An 8,930-nucleotide genomic window follows, 5' to 3' on the forward strand; every position below is an offset into this window, starting at 1 on the left:
CCCCGGGGCCTTGGCACGTGCTGGTTGTCTCTGCCAGCGGCACTCTCCCTCCCTCTCAGCCTGGCTAAGCTGCTGCCCACCCACCTGCCAGCATAAGTGAATGTCACCTCCTCCACCAGGCCTCCCTGACGCCAGGTACACAGGTACACGGCCCCTCGGCACTCCTGCAGTTCTGTCCCAGCTAGAGGGCAAGGGGGCCGGCTTTCTTCCTCGCTGCTTTGTGCCCAGGGCCTAGCACTGTGCCTGGGATGTAGTGGATGCTCCATTCAGACTGACCGACTGTGGCCCCAGGCCTGCGCTTGCTTTCGGAGAGGGAAAGAGAAGGCACTCCCGCGGGGCTCTCACGTGAAATCAGCCCACTGCCTCCTCACCTGCCGGCAATGGCGGTGTCAGAGGAGGGACTGTGGTAAGAGTGCGGGCTCTAGGGCTTGAGTCTGAGGCCCAGTTCTGACACTCACTTGCTGTGTGACTCTGGACAAGTCACTTAACCTCTCTGAACTTCTGTTTCCTTAGGCGTAAAATACGAGGAACGGCAGCAACTACCCATCTCACGGGGTTATAGTAAGGATTAATTGAATGAACACGTTAAAGCACTGAGAACAGGGTGCTCAAGAAATATCTGGTATTATGACTGTCATCATCCCCCTTATGGGTAAGGAAGCTGAAGCTCAAAGATTAAGAACCTGTATGAGAATCAGACTGAACGCTGGGGCGCCTGGGTGGCTCAGTCGGTTTAGCGTCTGACTCTGGTTCAGGTCATGATCTCATGGTTCGTGAGTTTGAGCCCCACGTCGGGCCCTGTGCTGACAGCTCAGAGCCTGGGGCCTGCTTCGGATTCTGTGTTCCCCCCTCTCTCCGCACCCCGCCCCTGCTTGCACTCTGTCTCTCTCTCTCAAAAATGAATAAACATTAAAAAAAATTGAGGGGCGCCTGAGTGGCTCAGTCGGTTAAGCGTCCGACTTTGGCTCAGGTTTGATCTCATGGTTCATGGGTTTGAGCCCCGCGTCGGGCTCTGTGCTGACAGCTCAAAGTTTGGAGCCTGCTTCGGATTCTGTGTCTCCCTCTCTCTCCGACCCTCCCATGCTCACACTCTGTTTGTCTCTCTCTCTCTCTCAAAAATAAATAAACATTAAAAAATTAAAAAAAAAAAAAAGAATCAGACTGAACAGGGCGCCTGCATGGCTCAGTCGGTTAAGCATCTGACTCTTGATTTCGGCTCAGGCCATGATCTCATGGTTCGTGAGATCGAGCCAGCACAGAGCCAGCTTGAGGCTCTCTCTCTGCCCCTCCCCCGCTCGTGCCTGTGGGTGCCCACACTCGCTCTCACACGCTCTTTCAAAATAAATAAATAAACATTAAAAAAAAATCATACTGAAGGGACCCACGGTGCCCTGATTTGAACTGAAGGTGACCCGACTCTGAAGCACCACCTCTTTTCGCACGGTCCTCTGCCTCCCTGGCCTTCGTCAGGATGATGCCGGTGGCCACGGGGTCAAGGTAATCGTCCTCTGTGGGCCAGAAGGTGCCATATGACAACGTAAGGCTGTTAACGTGGAGACTCAGCAGTCACCGCTCAGGAACGACGGTAGGGGCAGCACAGGAGCCAGATCCCCACGGCTGTTACCGAGCAAACTCCCCACAGTGTCAAGACCCACAGTGGAGCCCGGGAGCCCGGTTCCCCACTTGAGTGCGGCCTCTAGAGCCTGCGTCCCTGCCCAGTGCGGCTCCAGCTCTGCTCTGCCCCCTCCAGTCAGACTGCAGACTCCAGGCCGGAAACGCCCACATCACCGCCACCACCAGCAGGGGCGAAGTCCTACATCTCAGTGCGCCCCTGCCCCCTGGCACAGGTGCTGACCCACCCCGGGTGACCCAGCACAGTGCCTGATACCTGCCCTGTGCTTTAACGGTCAGAAAATACTTCCGGGGGGGGGGGCCGGGGGGGGGGGAAGGGGGGGAGTCGTGCCCGGGTGGCTTAGTCGGTTAAGCATCCGACTCTTGATTTCCGCTCAGATCACGGTCTCGCAGTTAGTGAGATCGAGCCCCACGTCGGGCTCGGTGCTGACAGTGCGGAGCCTGCTTGGGATTCTCTCTCCCTCTCTCCCTCTGCCCCTCCCCTGCTCATGCTCTCTCTCTCTCATACTCTCTCAAAAATAATAAGTAAACATTTAAAGAAAATGCTTCCCAGGCACGATCCCCAAAACCAATAAGGCAGACAGGACAGATATTCTCATCCTCACTTTACTGAGCAAGGACACGGAGCCTTCAAGGGGAGGTTTTCTTGGTGCGCCCCCGCCCCCCGCCCCCGGCTCCCCCTTTCCATCGTGTGGACAACGGGTGCTAAGGAAAACCAATCGCTCAGGCCGGACCCACCATAGGTACTTATGGAGCCAACAGGAACGTCCAATTTCTCTCCTTCAGTGACTCGTGCTGCGGGTTCTTACCTAAAACAAAACGAACACGCAGGCGAAATGTACACAGCACAAGACCGAGAGACAGAGAAGACCGCAAGCCCGCGCCTCGCCACGGTATCCGGGACATACGTCTTCTGCCGAACAAGGGCACGCCGCCAGATGCTTCGGGGCCTCACTGTGCCAAGTATCTCTGAATTCTATTACTTTCTGGCTCCCGCGGCCTCGCTGAGCTGCCGTGACACTCCTTCATTTCGCGCACCCCTGCTTGGGTGGAACACCACCACCTCCCCGCTGCTGCTCCGGATCCAGCTCCGCCAATCACACAAGGCGCGGTTCAAAGGCCGCCTCCCCCAGGGAGCCGCTCTGGTCACCTTTTCCCTCCACCAAACCTCCTGTATCCCTCTCCTGGGATACAGTCGGCACACAACTTCCTGGCTTGTGTTTTAGTTCTTTGCGTACGTTCCTTCTAGAAGTGTGCGAGGTGAGGGCTCTCTCAGTCACCTGTTTCCTTCTCATCCCACCGATGCTTTCTAGGTTCAGGTGGGGGCATTTGCAACAGAGCTCACAGTCCCTTCGGCCGGCCCCATCATCTCCGGATGGTGGGCTCAGTCGGTGAAACACGCGACTCTTAATCTCTAGCTTATGAGTTCAAGCCCCACACTGCGTGTAGAGATTACTTGAAAAAAAAGGGGGGAGGAGGAGGAGGAGGAGGAGGAGCACCTGGGTGGCCCAGTCAGTCAAGGGTCTGACTCTTGGTTTCAGCTCAGGTCACGATCTCACAGTTGGTGAGTTCGAGCCCCACGTCGGGCCCGGTGCTGACAGTGCAGAGCCTGCTTGGGATTCTCTGTCTCCCTCTCTCTCTGCCACCACCCCGCTCACTCTCTCGGTCTCTCTCTCTCAAAAATAAATAAACTTAAAAAAAACTAACAACAACAAAAAAGGAGATCTGGACACAGACACGGGCAGAGAACGCCATGTGACGACACAGGGTCGTACAGACACACGGGGAAGACGGTCACGGGAACATGAAGGCAGAGATCACAGCGATGCTGACACAAGCCAAGAAAAGTCTGGGGCCGCCAGAGGCTGGAAGAGGCGAGGAACCCGCCCCAGATTCTTCAGAGAGACCGTGGCTCCACCGACACCTTGATTTCAGACTTCTCGCCTCCCTGAGCCACCCACTTCATGGCCCTTTGGCAGTACGGCCCTCGGAAACTTACGCAAAATATAACCGTCCCAGACACGAGGAGACGAAGAAGAAACTTCCACCCATAAAGGGCTTTAAATACGCATGTGGGAGCAAGAGCACAGCACAGTGATGGGCGACAGGGCAGACCAGTTATTGACGGTTAAAAAAGAAGAAAAAGAAACGAACTCAGGCCACCTCTCCTTTAAAGACACACAGGATTTCTTTTCAGAAATGCACCAAACCAGCACGGTCACCACCACGGAGAACCAACGATGAGGCAGCCTGGGAGGGGCCAGAGGACCGGATGGCAGGTTCCTCTGCACCTGAACCCTGGAGACGGTTCGTTTCTGGTGCTCGCACGCCCACGGGTGCTCACGAGTTCTCTTGGGGCCTCGGCACTCCCCCCCAAAACGGGAATGAAAGCCACAGGTCCTTCATGGTACTGTGGGGATCACGGCACAGTCGGCAGGTGTGGGCCTGGCACACCACAGGGACTCCGGTTCACTGGGTTGGAAACGAGTGCCTCAGCTCTCCCTGATTCGGCCCTGCACACTCCTCCACTCAGCCCCACCTGCAGTGGGCCCACCGGGCCCTTGGCTGGGTGCTGGCGACCCTCCCCACCCTCTCGGGGTCGGTAACTGCATTTGTATGTTATCACTAGAAACAACGGCTACCATTCACGGAACACCAGGACCCACGGGGCACAGAGCTGGGCAGTTTGCACCCGCTCTTCTCTACCACGGGTACCGTTCTGGCTCCCGGGCTGCCGGGGGGCAGGTGTTCTCCCCATTTATAAGATGGGGACAGTGGGGCTCCGAGAGTAACGGGCAGAGTGCAGATGGCAGCCTGAGGACACCCACAGTCGCCTCCCTCCCACAGTGTCGACTGTCAGTTCACCCACAGGGCCGGGGGTGGGCTGATTCGTTTGTGTCCCCCCAGCACCCAGCCGGGGCCAGGCACAGTGAAGGGGGCTCAGAAATGGTCTGCGGAACAGGCGAAGGAGCCAGCTGGCCAATCCGCCCCCGGCACAGAAGCTGGGGCTGCCTCCTTCCCAACCCTAAGAAATACTAAGCCCTTTGCCTTAGAAAAATCAAGAAAATACCTGCCGTCAGATGGTCTTCCTGTTACTTCCTCCTAGAAGAGGAAAAAAAAAAAAAAAAAAAAAAGCTCGGTTAACAGTAGCCTGCAATGAACTTGATAGGTCACCTCTCTAGTGGTTCCCAGGAACTGCGCGTTAAAGCCATTCGGTCTGCTGCTTTTCAAACTGAACATCAGAAAACCTAACCCAGAAAAACAGTCAGTTGTGTGCTGATCTCTACGCTGACCGTGCTCGAAATCATCGCGGACTGTTGTCACCTCCTAAGGTACGTCAGCCAGGCAAAGGCATTCGGAAACCAGGCAGTTGGCAATTTTCAGAACACGACGTGGGACCCACTGCTGGGGCCGGTGGGTGGGACCTTCGTAAGCGTGAGGACAGGCTGGCACAGGGATGGCCCTGGGGTCTGTGCTTCGACAGCCTAGCCTCTTTCTCACCCACCCCCTCAGCACCGGCAGCCGCTCTGTGCCGGGTCCGTGACGGGAGGCACAGAGCTGCCTGGGACGAGGTGCCCGTGGACGGTGTTGATCCAGGGAGGCAAGAAACACACCCCATCCGCTGAGGGCCCCAGCGGCAAAGTACGTCGGCGCCCCAACAAAGCTCAACCGTGGTCCTGAGGGGGAAGTGACTACTAATTCATCCAGCAGCAAATCGTGCCAGCTCTACTCCAGAAGATTCCAGATCTGTCTATGTCTCTCCCCAGCGTCCCTGTAATCCCGGATGACCATGGCAGGCTCCCACTGGCTTCCTTAGTGCCGGCCGCAGCCCAACGCACCCATTCCCCGCCCGGCAGCAGACTGACCCCTTTCACACGCACCAGGCAAATCGCGTCACCCTGCCCCTAAGCCTCCAGGGGCTTCCAGAATAAAGCACCCAGAATAAAGCTGTCAGTCTGCCGATGACTTGCAAGGCGGACCCCGTGAAGTCTAGGCTTCCCGTCACCTCTCGGGCCTCGTCTCCCCACGCGCCAGCTCTCTTCAGCTGCTCACACCCACCAAGCCGCATCCTGTCTTGAGGCTTTGCTCTTACCCCTGCATCCGGCCCCTTCGCAAAGGTCAGCCTTTCCGAGTGGCCTTCCCAATTCCCAACCACTCACCACGCTGTCGCTTTGCTTCCCGGTGGCACCCCGGCTGTGCCCGATCGTCCGGTCCGGGGCCAACTCAAAGCATGGCCCGTGAACCCGCAGCAGCCGCACCACCAGGAGCTTGTTAGAAAGACACATTCCTGAGCTTCCCCCAACCCCTACACCGAGGCACACACGCTCAGACTCTCTGGGGGTGGGGCCCAGGAATCTGTATCTTAATAACCTCTCAGGTGAGACTCCTACCCCTGCCCAAGTTTGAAAAGAACTGGCCTAGGGGCGCCTGATGGCTCAGTCGGTTGAGTGTCTGACTTCAGCTCAGGTCGTGATCTCATGGTGTGTGGGTTTGAGCCCCGCGTCAGGCTCTCCGCACTGTCAGCACAGAGCCTGCTTCTGAGCCTCTGTCCCTCTCTCGCTGCCCCTCCCCTGCTGGTTCTCTCTCTCTCAAAACTCACCCAAGAAACATTTTAGAAGAATCTTCAAAATGAACTGGTCTAGTTCATGAACTCGGTTCCCTGGTGGCTCCCTATCTTTGACACACACATCTCCCACCAGGAGAGCAGACGTGTTGTTCCGCATTATTGCCTAGTGAATCCCCTGCGTCCAGAATACTGTCTAACAACAGCAGGTGCTCAATCAATATTTCACGAGTTAACTAAAAATAAGGACGGGAATTCCCTCCGCACACCCTCAAACAAGTGCTGTCTGCGCCAAGTAGAGAACGAGGCACGGCCCAGCCCCACAGGGGCCGTCAGCCCTGCAGGGGACAGAAAACCAGTAAAAGCACCCACAGATTCCACAGCTTTTCCAGGGGCCTGAAGCAGACCTGGAGTTGGGCGGATTTCTGCTGAGCGAGAGAACATCTCGGGGAATAGCTGGACCCACAACCCCAGGAGGACAGAACTTTGCCAAAAGGCCTTTCACATCCCGGAGTTATGACTACATCCAGTTACAGCCAGGACAGCCATTCAGGAGAAAAAGCAGACAGAGGGAAGAACTTCCATTCATAGAGTCACTGCACTTTTCTGGGTCCAGCCATTAAAAAAAAAAATAACAACAACAACAACAACAACAACAACAAAAACCGGAGCCCTCTCTGTCTCCATCCCCACTACCCCCCCCCCCCAAACACTCTGGTCAGTATCACTTTCCACAAAGTCCCAACGAGCCCAGGATTCTAAGGGCATTTCGATTCCTTTCCGGCCGGTCTTCCTTGAGAAGGAAACAAAAATGCCACCCTTAAAGAAAACAATAGCTCATAGTGAAAAACAAGGGCTTTCCGCACCGCTGTATGGCCACCATCCAGGTCCACACCCCACCGGGAGGCAGTGCCAGCCTCCACAGCAACTACTCAGCACTATTGGTAATCCCCTGGGCACAGAGCAAGACCAACCTCTCAGCGCTGCCACAAGCCAGCACTGAAATGTGCTCGTTAAATGTTTTCGTGAACAAAGAACCTCTCTGCAAACCGTAAACTGCTTACAATAGGATACTTTTACTTCTCGAACGAATGCCCTGTAATGCCCCAGCTACTCTACGGGGTGCATGGCTACCTACCCACTCGCTCCCACTCCCTTTGAGTGATGAGGGCACGGGGAGGGGCAGTGCCTAGGTCCCATCCCTCAGAGAAGGGCGAGCAGGGCGGGGGACACGAATCTGTCTCCAGACCACAGCTGCCGCCACAGGTACACCGCGCCCTGCAAAAGATGCCGAGAGAAACAATGCAGACTGCAAATGAATGGGAAACGCCCAGGAACGATGAAATGCGGGGATAACCCATATGAAGAAGAATGCAATTACAACGAGCGGGCAGCACAAGGAAAGTCACAGGAACTCGGAGGAAAAACAGGGGCACAGTGATCGGCGCAGGCTTCCCGGGGGCCGCGGGTCCGGCAAGCAGCATCTAAACCACACGGTCGCGGCCGCGTAGACCTGGGCGCCCACGCTCGCTCGCGCATGCGCACCCGCCCACCAGGAGCGGCCACACCCTCGTCCGGGGAGGCGGCGGCCTCGGCGGCGGGACCTCACCTGCGGGACCTCACCGGGCAGGGCGGCCCCGCGCCGGGCCCCGGCCCCGCCTCCAGCCCCACTCCGGCGCCGGCAGCAGGACGCCGCTCGCCGCCCCGCGGACCGGCCCGCCGCGCGCCGCGCTCTACTTCCGGGGCGGCGCTCTGGCAACCGAAGACGCGGCCGCCGGCGCGGCGACTGCTTCCGGGGTCACATTTTCCCGGCCGCTCCCTAGGCCCCCCCCGCCCGCCGCGCGCTCGGCGGAGATCCTAGAAGAGCCGGCCCTCCATCCCCGGGAACCTCGCAGGCTTCAGGACCCAGGAATGAGGTTGAGAAGGGTCGGGGCGCGAGGTGGAGCCTGACAGTGGGAGGCAGAGCCGTGGGGTGATTAGGGCCCGGGGTCCGGTCCCCTCTCCTGCTCAGCTAACGTGTCTGTGCGCTTGGCGCTGCCGGTAGTGCCTCCCTTGGCGGGTGCGTTGTCCTTAGGTGACATGTGCTCGGCACGTAATAATCAGTACGGGGCCTACTCAAAGGTCACCCCTTTTGTGAAGTGTCCCCTGAGCGTGGCGCAGGTCTAGTTTCTCTAACTGTATTTTGTAAACTCTATCAGGAAGAGGCAGCTTGACCCAGTGAGAAATTTAAAACCAGAGCCAGACCTGGATTGAGCCCTCGCTCCAAAGTCCACTAGCTTATGTGGCTTTCGGCAGGTCACTTCCCTTATCTGACCTTCAGTTTTCCTGTCTGTAGCCGGAAAGAGGAGAAACAGAATTTTACATCCCTGCTCTGATACATTCTAGCTGTTTGGGCACAGGCACCTCCGATCCTCTCCATTACAGTTTCTCCCCAGAGAAATCTCCGTCTCTCAGGGGTGGAAGAGATTTTAAATTCCTGGTGCATGGCACCTAGGAAGTCGCATCACTTGGCTTCCCACATCCTCCTGCCTTATGCAGCATACGTGCCACTCCAGATGCATCACCAGCAGCCAAAATACTAGAAGGCTTGGCGACAGCCAATGGAAGGAGACCAACATCACAGGGAAGAGCAAACAGTAAAAAAAAAAAAAAAAAAAAAAAGTTGTGGCCAATATGAAAAATTAACTGGGAGCTAGGTGATCCCAGAGGGAAAAGACAAACTGAGATCACGTAA

At 56.8% G+C, this 8,930-nt stretch overlaps 1 protein-coding gene across 6 annotated transcripts in view; it reads right to left on the reverse strand.

Moving 5' to 3' along the window:
- TTLL1 (tubulin tyrosine ligase like 1) overlaps positions 1-8,244 on the reverse strand; it is a 31,684-nt gene extending 23,440 nt beyond the window's left edge. The window contains exons 1-4 of one of the 6 annotated variants that reach the window (XM_042993452.1): positions 8,085-8,240; positions 4,703-4,734; positions 2,371-2,441; positions 1,431-1,508 (exon numbers count right to left, since the gene is read on the reverse strand). The gene's annotated coding sequence lies outside the window, so the exon portion shown is untranslated. Of the gene's footprint in view, positions 1-1,372; positions 1,392-1,430; positions 1,544-2,370; positions 2,442-4,702; positions 4,735-7,805 lie in introns of those variants that run through there. The other 5 variants (XM_042993448.1, XM_042993450.1, XM_042993453.1 and 2 more) reach the window with 5 other exon arrangements.
- Between the last annotated feature and the right edge of the window lie 686 nt (positions 8,245-8,930).

Source organism: Panthera tigris, chromosome B4 (genome assembly GCF_018350195.1).
Source record: "Panthera tigris isolate Pti1 chromosome B4, P.tigris_Pti1_mat1.1, whole genome shotgun sequence".
Classification (NCBI taxonomy): Eukaryota; Metazoa; Chordata; class Mammalia; order Carnivora; family Felidae; genus Panthera; species Panthera tigris.